Here is a 15,787-nt window from a genome sequence, read left to right as displayed (position 1 = left end):
ATCAGCGGTTCCCGACCGACAAGCCACGAAAATAGTAATTTCCTAATTCGGTAGCAGGAAGACCAGAACTTCGGGGTTTCTTGCAACGAGGGCTGCTCGCGTCGGATTCTTCAGTATGAAGCCGTCTCCGTGGACCAAGTCTTCCATACTTTTTCTATTTGCGATGAGAACCGGATCGTCTAGATTTTTTACTTTCCGACGTTCGTTAAAAACTTTGTGATCGAGTTTCGTTTTCCAAGCGTCCTAAAATGTTACGGATTTTAGAGAGTGTAGCACTACCATACTTCAAGCTTCAAAACTCACCCATGCAGGAAGATAATGATCTTCATCTGCCAAGCTTGATCTCAGAACTTTATATTCTTGCACTAGAGCTGTACATACCAGTGTTCTTGTATACGGTGGCACGTTAAGTCTGAATGAAAATTGGACGAACGTTACATAGTCAAGAAGCTGAATGCACCAAAATTGGTATCGGGTCATCTCCAGTATTTTCATTCAGTATATCGTGAGTACAGAGGACTATGGTTGTCACAAAGCGTTAGTCTGTGAATAAGGAAGTAATAGAACCGACCTGATGGTGTGCATGGCCCAAAATTATACCCTTTGTGACCCATCCCACACGTTGAAAAACGCTGCACTAGATCACTTTAACAGCCAATACATACCCAAAGTGTTTCGTTAGATCGTGGAACAGATGGTCCACAATTGCTTTTCTTAATCTTGGCCTCAAGTCGCTTTTTGACTACAGTTTTTCCACCTGGCTGTGCAGATAAGCAGGAAGACACACCTCATACTTGCCGTCAGACCATCTTTGAGGCTTTTTAGTACATTCTTCAGCATCCATCAATGGCGTATCAGTTATAGATGTAGAGGGTTCCAGATGATTCATGAAAGATGAAGCATCAACGCCTTGTTCTGAATTTCGCAGACCACTGCACATATCTCCTGCAATTGAAATATCACTTATGAGACAAAATTCTGGTTGCCAAAGGAAGCGCTAGCTACAAACAAGGCGACTGGGGGGGGGGGGATAAATTTTTAAAATAATTGATATTAATCGAATGTTACTGTCACACTGATCCCAAGAAATCTAAATATTGATTGGCTTTGAGAGTATTCGGCTGTAAGATAACGTTGCGCAACACGACTACATTTTAACGCCGGAACTAGAAAGCTATACTTAGCATGTGTTCATATTCTTGATTATACTAAGTATAGCTTTCTAGTTCCGGCGTTAAAATGTAGTCGTGACGGTGTATAGCAGTGCTCCCAAATACATTCTTACACAATGTGTAAGTGACATTCACAATTACAAATTCAAATTACAAACAACGCCATAGCTGTCAGTGTTCATATTCTTGATTATACTATGGCGTGGTTTGTAATTTGAATTTGTTATTGTGAATGTCACTTACACATTGTGTAAGAATGTACTTGGGAACACTGCTATACACCGTCAAACAGTAGGTCAGGCGTGGCCAACCTTTTCGGCCGAAGGGCCACATGCAAGCGACGAACCGTTGCGCGGGCCACTATCCACACTATTCACATGTAGCCCGCGGGCCACGGGTTGGCCGGTCCTGGAGTAGGTGGCATAAAACTTACTATTCGTCTGCTCTTCAGTCAATGATACATCTACATTCATTACTGGTGCAATTTGAATTATGAACACCAGCACCAAGCAAATCCGTCACTTTCGAAGGCTCTGCAAGACAAAAATATCAAGTAACGAAGCATGTATATTATGGTAATTGTATAACCATGAGACTAAATTACCTGAATTTTTTTTCACTCGATTTCAAAATATCGCCACTTCGTGTGTCCACATCAGAATCAAATTCAGCCCAGCCAAAATCTTTGTCATGGTACTCAATGTTGGCATTGTCAGCGGGAACGTCAGGAAATTTATGTAACACGGCAGCTTTCACTTCTAATACAGAGTTTACTCTAAACACTTTTGAACGGTCACCATAGGTCACCTTCAACTTTAACTGTGCTTCAGCGTTAGCCATAGCAATCAAGACTATTTCAATAACCTGAAATACATCAAATCACAAATATTGATCAGTTATATACGCCGCGACGTAACCTCATCAGGTTATTGTCATTGATTATATATATCTGCTGTGGTTCATGATACATCAAGTCTGTAGGACGAAAAACACGAACGCCATCTTCTTTAACAGAGTAACTATGAAAGTTTTCTGCAGTTTTCTCAACAACATAAATATCTTGAACCTGATATTTGTGCGACTCGTCATGAAATACATTGACACTAGCCACAGTTTGGCCGTCTACGTCATGTTGGACTCCCATTAGTTCGCTGTACTCTTTTGGAATCGAATCCCAGCGTAATCTCCGTGAATGAACACTTGGGACATCGTCACGCAGAATATTAGACGAACAAAATTCATAACACTTCCGATATTGTAGCCGATATGCAACTGACAGAGAAATATTTTTAGGATTTTCTTCAATCGTTGATGGTAACTCTCAAATCTCATGCACCATAAATTCCTGAGATTTCCGTACCTCAAAATCATTCTTCCGTAGTGTAAAAGGAAGTGAAATTTAGGTTTTAAAATAGCGGGTGCCGTCTCTTTGACAGTCTCGAAGAATTCGCTAACGAGATACACCAGTTCATGAGCATTTTCCCTCTTTGTAACTTCAGCAAATATAATATCAAAGATTTCTGAAAGGAGCAAATACCAGGCCCAGATCATATTCCCTTCAGGAATGTCAGGACCAACCAAAAATGGAAGATGACGGAAAAAGCACCAAGTTTGCGAAGCGCTCAGCCTGTTCATTTTTCCAGTAAGTTGGGCTTGTTACGGATCTCATGCCTTCCATATCGAAATGACAGTATATACGTTCTACAAAGCGCTGCTTCGGGATTAATTGGTAGATCAAATTGACGAGGATGTAGTCTAACGTAATAGAAATCACGCCCCTCGTACACGTCGTGCATAATATCTGGCGTTAAAGCATTTACAGTGTCAAATGAGAGCAAGCTATCAAAAACACTGTCTTTTTTCACTCCAAATATTTCTTCATTTGTTGCCAGTGCTGCTTCAACATGTGATTTATGATTCGTTGATGTTCGCAAGCTAAACATCTGATCATGAGATATTTCACCAAACTCAGAATATTGACAGGTGCAAAACCGACATATGTAACCAGAGCTGAAGCATTGGCGAAAGCCGCTTATCTCATGACTTGCGAGGTTGTCCGCACTTATGGTCGCCAAGCCCCCACGAAAGTGTCTCTTGGAACCATTCCATCAAGTTACTTCGATACCAGAAGTTTGTAATGTTTTCAAGTCAGTGAGTAATGGTTCCAACAGTGCATGGTAACCGATTTTCTTTACAACAGAAGATTTTACTATAACCAGAGGGTGAATGCTACGCATATTTGACAAAAACTTATTCTCAATATTCCCCAGTTGAAAATAGAAAACAGACAGTTTATGACTTCCACGAGCAGACCCTCAAGGATTGCACAACTCCAGGTCGTCCAAATATAAATGAATCCTTAACAATTCCCTTTGGCCACGAAAAAATGCATTATTGAGAAAAATATTTCCATCAGTATAATCATACAGGAATTCATCAGGACCTTTACGCATCAGCAATTTCTTTTCTATGCTTTGTATGACATCTCTGTGAGAAATGTATGCTTGTAAGGTTTGTAGTATTGGGATATATTGACACTGACATTCATCCCCAAAATGGTGCGTAATGGGTCTGATCAAGCCGTATCGATCTAACATGTTGGAATAACGCCAGTCACTTTGGGTAAGCATTCATCATACTGACCAAGTCCGGCAAAAGCAAACGAGAACTACTATTGTCGCCATGCGCGATGGAGTTCGTGCTACATGCAGGAATTTGCGAGAATATCTCAATTTTATATTTATCTAGTATATCCACAACATTCAGCATTATATCCCGAAATGTCGACTTTTGTAAAGTGAATTCTTCCCGGCATCGCAACGTAAATAACAAGAAACTGTCTTCAAAACTTTCAATTCTTTTTGCTACTTCTTTCGAAAAGGTATCAGTACCGCTTTCACTTTCATTCATCAATTGTCCATCATCATTACCTGCATTCTCAGCAGCAGGCACTTCAAGTTGACTATTGCTGTCTGTCGTTTTTGTTGAATTTTCTAGTACTTCTTTGTGCGTTCGATAAACATGCACCTCATAACTCTTGTACGTACCAAACGTCCGGTTGCAGCAGTCAATTTTGCACAGGAAGTTACTTTCATCTCGGTGGAACCGCCTCAGGTGAGATAATAAGGACCTTCTATTGGTAAACGACTCTACACCATCGCAACATTCGGTAGGACACAGCCACAGACTCATCCTAAGTTGCAATAAACGAAGAAAACAAAACGTAAGAAACCTGCACCACCACAAAACTGGCTGGTTTTGCCATTCGCGTTCGCGCCGAGATGGGCGGATATAATATTGTAAAATCCAAATCCTGTTACGAATTCGAGATTGAAATCCAAGTCCAAATCAATAAAAGGTAGGCATCTGATCCGAATAACACGTTGAAGTGTAAAGTTATGTGACATTTCAAGTTCATTTCTACATATATTGATCGTAAAATCAATCTAAAATCGATATCCATTGTTCTTGAATCAGATAAAAATTATCCAAATCCTTCCTCGTATTGATCTCGCGCCTTTTTGATAAACCGCTCAACCAAAACCGGCGGATTTATTTTGTGCAAACAGGGTGAATTGGGAGTTTATATTGAAATATTATGACCAAAAGGATGATAATGAAAAATAGTAACAATGGAATCGCATCGTATTTTGTGTCTTGTGCATTTTCTTATTGCCGAATATGATGTATGGGTGTTTTTGAACAACGTTTCAACTCACATATCTTAGGGGCTTATCAGCAGAGATGAGCATGGATTAGGATTAGGTTTTGAAAAAACAGGATTTGTGAAATTTTGTCGGATTTGGATTGGATTAGGATTTGAGATTTTTTTATGAACGGATTAGGATTTGGATTGGATTTACCGATTTTCCGGGAGATTAATATGTCGTGTGGCGAATGGCGACAAACTTTATTCAGATCAGTTATTGATGAAATTATAGTACACTACACCATGGTTCACTCGGTGCAAATGAACATGAGAGGTGTAGCCCTATGCTAAGTTATCTTAATTCAAGAGAATCGCTGGTTGTGAAAGTAAATTTTCCAATCCCTCGCATAAATTAGCATTTTTTCCGAATTTCAAGTAGGAATCGGATTAGGATTGGATATGGACTTTAATATGAAAAAGTTATGGATTAGGTTTTGAATTTGGATTTGAAGTTTCGGATTTGGATTGGATTAGGACATAGAAATTCCAAATCCGCTCATCTCTGCTTATCATGGGTGTGTTCGAACTGCGTTAACACTCGGACATCATGTCTGAGGCGTGACTGGAGTAAGTTCGGACTGCGTTGTCTATCGAACATCATGGTAGGGATGTGTTCGGACTGCGTTATGACACTTGAGCATCATGTCTGGGACACATTTAGGGCATGTCTGGGGTGTATTCGGCCTGTATTGACACTCGGATATCATGTCTGAGGCTTGTCTGGAGATAGGTTCGGACCACGTTGTTAATCACCCACGTTGTTAATCACCCGTCATGTCAGGGGGTATTTGTAGCGCGGTGGACAATCGAACATCATGTCTGGGACATGTCAGCGCATAGCGACGGGGGGGGGGGTGTTGTTGCTAAATCCATAATACAGCCTTGCGGACATCCCAACGGCCCATAGATTCCAGGTCAGGAATCCCTGGGCCACAGAAAACCATGTAGTAATAGTAGTAGGCCTACCTTCATCGATTTCTGAGAAGGTTCTTCTCAGCTGTATGGTTGTAAAAATGAACATATGGTCATATTTCTGATGATACAAATTTCAATACGAGGTTTCAGCATATCAGTTAGCCAGTGGCGGCTCGTCCTATAGGGCAACTGGGGCATTGCCTCACCTAAAATTCTGTTCAATAACAATTTAACCATTTATAGACGCACAGCGCTCAATATATATCGAGATCACAGCGAAACCCGCGTTCTTCTTGTGCTTTCGCTTGCAAATGCCCATACATAGCGAAGTCTCCGCGAAAATCGAATTCTCTTCTGTGTTTTCGCTTTGTGAATGCCTAGCCGGGGCTTGCCCCGGTAGCGCTCATAACAAGCTTTCACTATCTATTCTCTCAAAGCTGCGCACAATTAAGAAACGTTGCTTTACTCTCTCCTATTCGTAAAATGGCCGAGCAACCGGGGCAAATATGCTTGCTCGCCCCTAAGGTGTGATGTAACAATCGTATCTATATCTGAACTCGGATACCGTGATATGCGTTGAGTCGACCGTTGCTGGTACAGGTCGATTTTGATGGTGTTTCACACCATGATAATTCTTGAAACTTGGTATGTCATGTCGTGATGGTGGTATTTAACACTGTCCCAAGTTTCAGGGTTTCTACTCAAAGTTTAGGGTAGTAATTCCGTTTCCAAAGTCGAGTGTGTGCTGATCGGTCATGTATCGCAAACATATTTCACGCAAAGCCGGTATTGGTCTCCATTGATTTTAACGATGCTCCTTAGCTAGATCCGTCATGAACTTTTACATGATATGTCTTGATTTTAGTATCGAACGCTGTGCCAAGTCTCAAGGTTGACACTCAATGATTAGGGCAGCAATTTCGTTATTAAGTTCGAGTATGGTAGAGATGTGCGCTGATCTGACACTTAGCCTACCTAACGCATTGCGGATTTCACGCAAAAGCCGGTGTATCTGTGTTCCATACTGAGATAGGTGATGAGATGATGATATCATGAAACAGTTTACTAACATCCTCGGTTTGCATTCAAATATTTAGTTTTATTTTATATTCTCCAATGTCAATTTCACCGTGGAATGGTGGCCTTTGGGCCATTTGCTCACAATTACAACCCCCGTCAAGCGCGATAGCTGTTTCGTTTTCGATGGCGGCTAACAGCTGATCGCTTGATCAGCCGATTCCTCAGTAAATATTACGCAAAATTCGGCGTTGATCTGTTCGTATTAATTTTGACAGTGTACCATACCGAAAACGGTCATGAGGCTATACTTCTCGATGATTTCATGTAACAGTGTACCAAGTTTTCGGCTTTCACCCACGTATTTATTCGGTAATATATTTTCCGAAGGTGATTTTGCAGCAGACATATAGACACTATAGACCGTGAGCCGTATGTGTCGTGAGACAGTCTCCAGCCTCAAGGCCAGAATCTCCCAAGCTGTACCGGGACCGAATTTCCGAGGCTGCTATCCGTAGTTCTTCAGAATGATGTTTTGGATTCAATATGACATTTCCTTGTCAAATCTATGAGATAACAATTGCGTATGTGTCCGAACTCGTTGACCTTTCCAGTTAGGCATACGCAATCTCTCGATTTATAGTCATTTCCATTTCTGCAGATAAGTAGTCAGGTCAAGTGCGAACATGAATCGTGTTGAATCTTTGCTCCGTACGCCGTTTAGCCAGCTGCCTTTAGAGCAAAAATTAGAGGTAAAGCGACTAGGTCCGTATCAGCCTAGAAATTGCCCATTGATCCAATCGTACGCCGGAGGAAAGCGCACTCGTGCCTTTTCTTCAGCGCATTTCGATAAAAATGAATGGCTTACTTATGGCGAGAATAAAAACGCCTTGTTTTGCTTTTACTGTCTTTTATTCGACAGTGCCGGTACCGGAAGCAGTGGCTCTTGTTGGAACAAAATTGGTTATCGCGATCTGAAGCATTTGTCAGAGCGTCTGAAAACGCACCAAAAATCCCAAGTGCACATGGCTAGTGCAGTTAAATATAAATTGTTTGGCAGAGTAAATGTAATGTCGCAGCTCAATGAAAGTTATCGCGTATCAGTCTATATATATATATATATATCGACTTTTCAATTAGAGTAAAATGAAAAGGGCAAAAGAAAACAGGAAACAAAAAAACATCAAGATAATCAGTTTTAGGCTCGTATTAAGCGTCTCCAACGTAGGCGGTCGTGGGCGTCTTCAAGCGACAGCCCGCGTTGCGCTAGGTCAGTCTCCATTGTCGAGCGCCATGTTTTCTGATTCCAGCCACCTCTGCGCCATGGCTCCGTCGGAATGTGATTGATGATGGCGGCGGCTGGTTGCTCGTCTTGGTGCCGCACTAGATGCCCGATTAGGCGGAAGCGTCGTTCAGCTGCCAGTAGACGGCATGAGACCGTTCCTGTGAGCTCTCGCAATGCATTCGTGGATATATGCTCAATATGCTCGCTAGGTATCAATCTGCAAGCACAATGAGCTTGTAGATATGAATAGGCATGTTCTCTCTCGGGTGATTGATGCCATTAAATTTATTGGAGTTCATGAATTGCCCCTTCGAGGCCACGATGAGAAGGAATGCTCTCTCAATAGGGGGGTATTTTTGGATCTAATTAAATACACGGCTTCCATTGATAGCATTTTGCGCGAACATCTCGACACCGCGACAGTAGCTAAGGATACCTCAAAGACTATTCAAAATGATGTGCTTGATTCGATATATCACATCTATCTACAGCATTTGTTTACCGAGATTGTTGACGCTGAATTTCTATCTATTCAGTCTGACGAAACAACTGACATTACGTGTTTGTCACAACTAGTCGTGATTTTTCGGTTCACGAAATTTGGTATGCCAGTCGAACGATTCCACAGCTTTGTGGCTGTTGACGATCGCACTGCTGTCGGAATTTCTTAAGTATTAAAAAAAACATTACAGCCCTATTTAGTTGAGTCGAAACTTATTGCGCAAACCTACGACGGCGCAGCAGTCATGAGCGGATCGCGACATAGCGTACAAGTTTTAATGAAAGAAGTTTACCCGCATGCGCATTTTTTGCATTGCTACGCGCATCAGCTCAATCTTGTAGTGAAAAAAATGTGCTTAGGAATATCTTCTGTCAAGATATTCTTTGCAAATCTTTCAGGGTTCTCCTCCTTTTTCTCTGTTTCGCCAAAGCGATCTGATCTATTGCGCGACATATGCAAGCACCGGTTACCTAGATGCGTATCAACGCGGTGGAACTTCCAATCCAGAGTTGTGCAACGAGTGTCAGAGAGTAGGGTGGAGCTTCTGGAATGCTTCTCAGTGATTGAGAGCTCTCCTGTCTGGGATGATACTTCCATACGTGAGGCGGCGGGGCTTAAACGACTCCTGGAAGACGAAGAATTTTTGTTCTTTTTGAAGCTTTTTTGTGACATCTTCATGCACGTCGATACACTGTACAGCACTTTTCAGTCGCGTATGGCCGATGGTACTACTGCGCAATTGTGTATTGCACATTTTTGTGAGGCAATTTCGCATATCCGGGCGAATGTACACTTCGCTGGTGACACAGCGCTTTTACGTCGTGGGATAAGTGTGCAAAACCTGCTTGTTGCGGCTTACGAATGTTGCGATATACTGATGTCCCAAATCCAACATCGTCTGAATAGTGACCAGTTGGTTACTTTCGCCCTGTTAAATCCGAGAAATTTCCCTGCCTACAAAATTCATTTTCCTTCTGGACTACTGCGCAGCGTGCCTCGTTATTACCCGATGATCGACATTGCTCGGTTGGAGAGCGAGTTGACTTGTTTGATTTCTAACACATCCTTTTCAGATTTCTAACACATCCTTTTCAGAAATTAAAACCACTAGTGAACTTTCAAAATTCCTAGTTGAAAATTCGCTTTCGATCAACTTTGCTACAGTAACTAGCTTTCTGAATATCATTTTGACCACCCCGATTTCATCCGCGGAATCCGAGCGCAGTTTCAGCACATTGAAACGTATCAAGACCTTTCTCAGAAACAGGATGGGCCAAGATAGGCTTAATGCGTTGGCTGTTCTCTCAATTCACAACGACGTGGTTCTGGGAATTCCAGATTTCAATAAACTCGTTATTGAACATTTTGCTAATAAGAAATCACGTCGCGCACAATACTTATACAAGACATAAATTAATGCTGGTGGGCGGACGACTGTACACATCATGTTCTTTCCGAATAATTTCAATCAAGTGAGCCCAGGTAACTCAACCATGTCTATGGCTAAGGAAAAGTGAGTGGTTTTCATCCTTATTACTCGAGGCACACTGACAGTTAATTTACCGATATATTTTGTTATGGCTATGGAAAAAAAATGAAAAATTCATCAAGATGAAATAATTTATTCATGAAATTGTTTAATGCGATATGTGCTCGCATTTCAATTTAACACAATGCTTTGATTCCTGCTTGAATGATGGCAGGCAGACTCGTAATTAATCTTCCATGGATAACAGCTGGCTTTTTATAATGTTTTACGTTTATGGGTGCCACCGCTTTGATTGCCTATCCCCTGGTCGTAACGCGTCAGGATCGTGTACCAAACACTTTCGGACGAGGGCAAATCGATTTGACTCGCTTTCGGGACGAGAATCCATATACAAATCGGGTCGGAGGCGCTGCAGCACTTTACAGAATTGCTGAGCATGGAACGATTAAAACACCACAAGGTGTCATGCGAATGCTCTTTGTAGGTAGTTGGTCTGTGTACTTTTGGTATAGTCTTACTCGGCGCTTGCGTAATCTCTACCACGAAATCATAACGCATGCTACTAAGGATAACCTGATGATTGATTCGTGGCATGGGAACGATTCTTAGTTCGCGTACATTTTGTAAAATAATCATTTGAATAAAAAACAATGAATAAAACATTTGTTACCGCACTTCAAGTCACGCCACCGGCAAACCTCTCGCGGCACCTACGTTAAAAATCATTGTTTACGGGAAATTCATGTGGCCATCATGAACGTTGAAAAACGCTACTGTGACGTCATATTGATAACAAGTCGCTTGCGGCCCTTGCCCCACCACCCGATATTGTCACGAGCCGCCACTGCAGTTAGCTCGAGCAACATGTTTTCGATTTCTTCTGCAATCTTCAGTTTTGGCCGAAAAATTGAAGCCGTCATTGCCCAATAAATTATTTGCAAACTGTTCAGTAAAATAATATTTTCAATCAAGCACATAGCCTAACCACGTATAGTGTTATGGGAACCACCGTCTCGATTAAAGATATTTCTATTTTACGATGATGTATAGATATAATAGGAGTTGTCACTTTCAAACCATAAATAAGTGTATGAAGTAGCTAATATACTCATTGCTCGGTGTGACTAGAAGAAGGCAGGTTACGTGGGCGTAGCATTTCTCCCCATACTCTGAAATCCTGGGCTCGCTCATTTCCTGATTTCACTTGATTTAGTATTCGGGGATACTATTTGATAAGCCAGCATGAAGTAACCAAATTTTTGTTGCAATATAATTAGCAATATACAATTCACGTTTGATCCGATGAATAACATGAACGTTAAATTTCGAATATATATGATGGCAAGGCCTACTTTCAGTACGAGAACATTACAGTTGAAGCCATCTTCTTGCGTACAGGCTTCTTGCGTACAATGAGAGTAAGACTTTATACTCCATCTGGGGGTTGCGAACTCCTCTTTGTGATGACTCCAAAAACCATTGAATTTATGAGACTGGGTTGATATTTTACGTCGTTATTGACTGTGTGTGCTACTTGTAGAATATAATTGCATAATTGCAGAATCTCACTTCCAATGTAACTCCAATTTCTGAGCGTAGCTGTCCTCATTTCCCAGTGGGTCGTAAAGTAGGAGGGTTCGAGTGTTAATGTCACTAGCCTGAATAGATTCGAGACGATTGAGGAAGAGTGAACATCAACCGCTAATCCGCGTTCAACATGTTTGAGAAGGACAATCGGTGTAAGTTACATTATAAATAAATGAGACTTGAGCACGAAAATCCAGTGATTGCCAACATTCAGTGTCGTCACTAATTATTGTGTGGATGACCTTTCCACCTGAAGGTGTGTCCTGACTTGGACCCAATGACCAGGAACGCAGAACTCGAGTCCAATACTACTTTAATATTAGCGAGACGTACAACTAACAGCAACTCGGCAAATAAGGAATGATCATACTCACGACAGCGGGTGATATATAAGGCAGCGTAATAATTACATCAACAATGATTACTAACACCACATTCTCCCGCGCCGAAATAATATACAATACGAAATACATATCGTTACGAGTGCATAATAGAAACGGATTGGCCACAGCGATCGGGAGCCTTTCGAATTCTTGACGATCTCCGTAGCGTCGGAGTTTCAGATCGAACGGTCTCGTTCCTTTCGGCGGCTCCATCATTTGATGGCAAATTCGGTTCTTGATGTTCGCGACGCAGGCTTTCGGGTTCATCGCAAACAGGATCGTCATCTGCGTCAGCCAATGCTGTACCGTCAAGTTCCGAGATCTCCCTTCTTCACAATCGTCATTCTGCACTCTGGAACCATACTCCTAGTCTGCACCTGTTGGACATGGGGCAAGATCAGAAGTAGATACAGTTCCTTCGTTACCGTTAGGCAGGCGTATTTTGGCATAGGTTTTGTTCGCTTCCAGTGTGGTCACTTCGTCGACAAGAGGGTCTCCTTTCCTCACGAATCGTCGCAGAAGCGCAGGTCGTCCAAACGATAACCACTCGGGCAAGCTTTCCCCACACATAGAGTGTCGGCTGAATGAGAAAAACCGCTCGTGCGGCGTCGCGTTAGTCGATGTACACAAAAGCAATCTAACGGAATGCAATGCTTGACTCAAAACATCAGTCCACTTGTTTTCAGGCAAGTTTCGAGAACGCAGGAGTAGTTTGACAGTTCTCCATACAGTCTGATTGATGCGTTCGCATTGGCTGTTGCCTTGTGGATGATACGGCGTCGAGTTACTGAATGCAATGCCTCTTCAGCCAGGAATTTCTTCATTTCTGTACTGGTGAAACACGATCCACGATCGCTGTGAACAAATTCTGGAAACCCAAATAAACTGAAGAGATCCTCAAGGCATTCAATTACAGCCTCCGACGTTGTCGTTTTACACGGGAAGGCAAACGGGAATCTGCTATATTCATCAACAACTATAAGAACATGAGAAAACTGACCTTTGACTGGGCCTTTAAAATCCATGGACAACCGTTCCCAGGGTTTCGAAGCCTTTACCAATGGAGTAGGATTTCTTTTGAAGAACCTTGGCTTCAGTTCTGCACAGACCCTGCAGTTTCTACATATAGCCTTGACTTTCTCGGTGGTGTAAGGAAGGTTTCTATTTCGAACAAAATAACCCAGTCGAGCCATGGAGCAGTGGTTCCCAAAGTGGGCGCAAGCGCCCCCCTGGGGGCGTTCGCGAGCGTGAAGGAGGGGCTGGTCATGAAATGGGCGATTGGGGGGCGCTGGCTAGAAAATTGGGCGGTAAGGGGGCGCTGAGAGCAAATACGGGCGGTGTACGTTTAAAAAGCAACTGCTGCGTATAGTGTTGAAACGATTGATTGATAACGAAGCTAGGTTCTCAGTAAAAATGCATAATAGATTCAGTAAGGGCAATTTAGGGTCGTCCGTCTATTTATTCAGCTGTACCGTAAAGTCCATTGTTACTTGACAATGTTATTCCTGCTCATCAATAGACTAATTTGGCAGTCGTCATTCGGCAGCATCCCCAAAAAGCGTGGTTCTTTGTGTGCTGCTGTGAGAACTACAAAGTATATTTGAGCAGTAATTATTGATCAGTGCAAGATGTGATGGCTTTTTAAGAGAAACTGTCTTGCGTGATTTTATCATCTGTTTCAAACGATCGTTGATTTTCCACAGCGCTGCCACCGTGGCCTTTGACACGGCGTTCTGGTTGCGAGAAACAACCTCACTCATACTTGACGGTTGTATTTCTCAAAATTTAAGGGTAGAATATATCTGTTCTTAGTAATGATGAAACCTGACGGCACTGCTTTGATCTACCGTTCCAGCTCAAATGCCTGATTTTGATGGAGAAACATGAATCAATCATCTCACAAAATTACACGAGGATGGTGACTTGGTTCCAGGATATATTCCAATTAGAAATTCCTCACCGGATAATCAATCCATTCTGTGTAGTTTCCAGCATTCCAGGCATGAAATGTTTGAGCAGCGGTTTACATTGTAGTTAGGGTTACCATACTTCCTCTTTTAGAAGGATTTGTCATAATTTTGGACATTTATGAAAGTGTCCTCGGAGGACGCCTAAATGTCCTCTTTTTCGAGAATTTGTCTTATTTTTTTAAAAATTTTGGTTAAATGTACGTTGTAATGGGACTGATATAAAAGAAAACAGCGCTCGAGTAACGGTCTGGCGGATTTTTTGGGACGTGAGCCAGAAAATATCATATTTTTAGTCAACCTGCCGCTAACTCGGGAAATTTTTTTTACGGATTTTACTTCAGTATTGTAAGTCTGAAAGTTTTGAAATAGCGTCCGCTTTTCAGATTCTCAAAATATGGTAACCCTAATTGCAGTGTAGAACAATTTTGAGTTCAAAAGTTCAATATCTCCAATCAATCGTTCTGGATACACACTTGAATCAAAAATAAACAGGAGTCGGGTTGGCTTTTTGTCATTGCCCTTCCCCACTCATATTTGATAGAACGTGTTCGCCGTGACCAAGTTCCGGACTTACAGCAGAAACCGACTTGCCAGTAGGGCTTCATGAAGCGAACACGGGAGATTTAAGAGTGATATAGTTCCTTCCTATCAAAACTCAAACCCAATATGACGAGAATGATGATAATGATACACCAGCTTCATTCTTCTCATTATTAGCTGTATTAAATGCAGAACAACTTTCGCTTTATTATCAGGCGTGGTGTGTGTGTGTGTGTGGGGGGGGGGTTCGGGGGGCGGTAGCTCAAAAAAGTTTGGGAGACACTGACCTAGAGCGTCATGAATTTCTTGGAGTTGCATAGTCGTTGGGATGCTCGCTGCGACATGTCTAGACAATGCATCAGGAACAATGTTCAGCCTACCTGGTCTGTGACATATATCGTAATACATCTGTCCAAGTTTCAACCGCCACGCTGTAAGTTTCGCGTTTTTGATCTTCCCTCGGTTTCTCTTGTCAAAAATGAACGATACGGACTTCTGATCAGTAGGTAATGTGAAGTGACGACCCTTCAAGAAGTGTTCCCATTTCCGGATCGCTTCGATAATAGCTAGAGCTTCTTTTTCGATTGCAGGGTAGTTCCGCTCGTGTTTGCTTAGTGTTCTCGCCATGAATGCAATAGGGCGGCCACCCTGAGCCAAAACGCCGGCTATGCCCACATCTGATGCATCGGTTTCAACCTGAAACCGCAAATCATCGCGGATTGCACAAAGACTAGCTTTAGCGAGATCATCCTTCAATGTTATGAATGCCTTGAATGCCTCTGAATCCAGAGGCAGCTCACTCACGTTTAAGGGCCGGATACGAGTAGAGAAATCAGGTATTCAGCGAGCATGGTAAGCAAAAAAACCTTGGATTCTTGCCAACTCTTGTGGTGTTGTCGGTTCTTTCATCTCGATCAAAGTTTTCATTCGCTCTCGATCAGGACTTACTTTTCCACGAGAGATCTCGTAACCAAGGATATTCAAACTAGTTTGAGCAAACTTCTCGTCGCCCCAGTAACTGTCAAGTCACCCATATATGCGTAGACTTTCATCAAGTTATTATTCTCGATGAATTTATCCATCACCCGCTGAAACGCTGCCACGCCATTGGTTACTCCAAAAGGAACGCGCCGTGGTTACTCCAAAAGGAACGCGCCGGAACTGATGGAGTTTCCCGTTGGCTTCAAATGCAGTGTAAATCTTTTCGTCATCACGAAT

At 42.2% G+C, this 15,787-nt stretch overlaps 1 protein-coding gene and 3 long non-coding RNA genes across 6 annotated transcripts in view; 2 read left to right on the top strand and 2 right to left on the bottom strand.

Annotated features, from left to right (window-relative positions):
• The window catches only part of LOC145445880 (uncharacterized), a 139,939-nt gene that overhangs the window by 8,543 nt on the left and 115,609 nt on the right, over nucleotides 1–15,787 (top strand). The gene's annotated exons all lie outside the window — the stretch shown is intronic.
• LOC145445879 (uncharacterized) overlaps nucleotides 1–15,787 on the bottom strand; it is a 246,397-nt gene that overhangs the window by 165,261 nt on the left and 65,349 nt on the right. The gene's annotated exons all lie outside the window — the stretch shown is intronic.
• Nucleotides 1–15,787, top strand: part of LOC145445870 (uncharacterized) — a 160,380-nt gene that overhangs the window by 120,164 nt on the left and 24,429 nt on the right. The window lies entirely within an intron of this gene.
• On the bottom strand, nucleotides 38–1,622 carry LOC145447305 (uncharacterized). The gene is made up of 4 exons (XR_013917521.1): nucleotides 1,606–1,622; nucleotides 666–945; nucleotides 304–412; nucleotides 38–243 (listed from the first exon to the last, which is right to left on the bottom strand). It is a non-coding gene; the product is annotated as an uncharacterized LOC145447305 (long non-coding RNA).

The sequence above is a fragment of the Botryllus schlosseri genome, chromosome 9, assembly GCF_051294905.1.
Source record: "Botryllus schlosseri isolate E-star chromosome 9, Bs_hap1, whole genome shotgun sequence".
Taxonomy (NCBI): Eukaryota; Metazoa; Chordata; class Ascidiacea; order Stolidobranchia; family Styelidae; genus Botryllus; species Botryllus schlosseri.
This window is presented reverse-complemented; position numbering and strand designations above follow the sequence as displayed.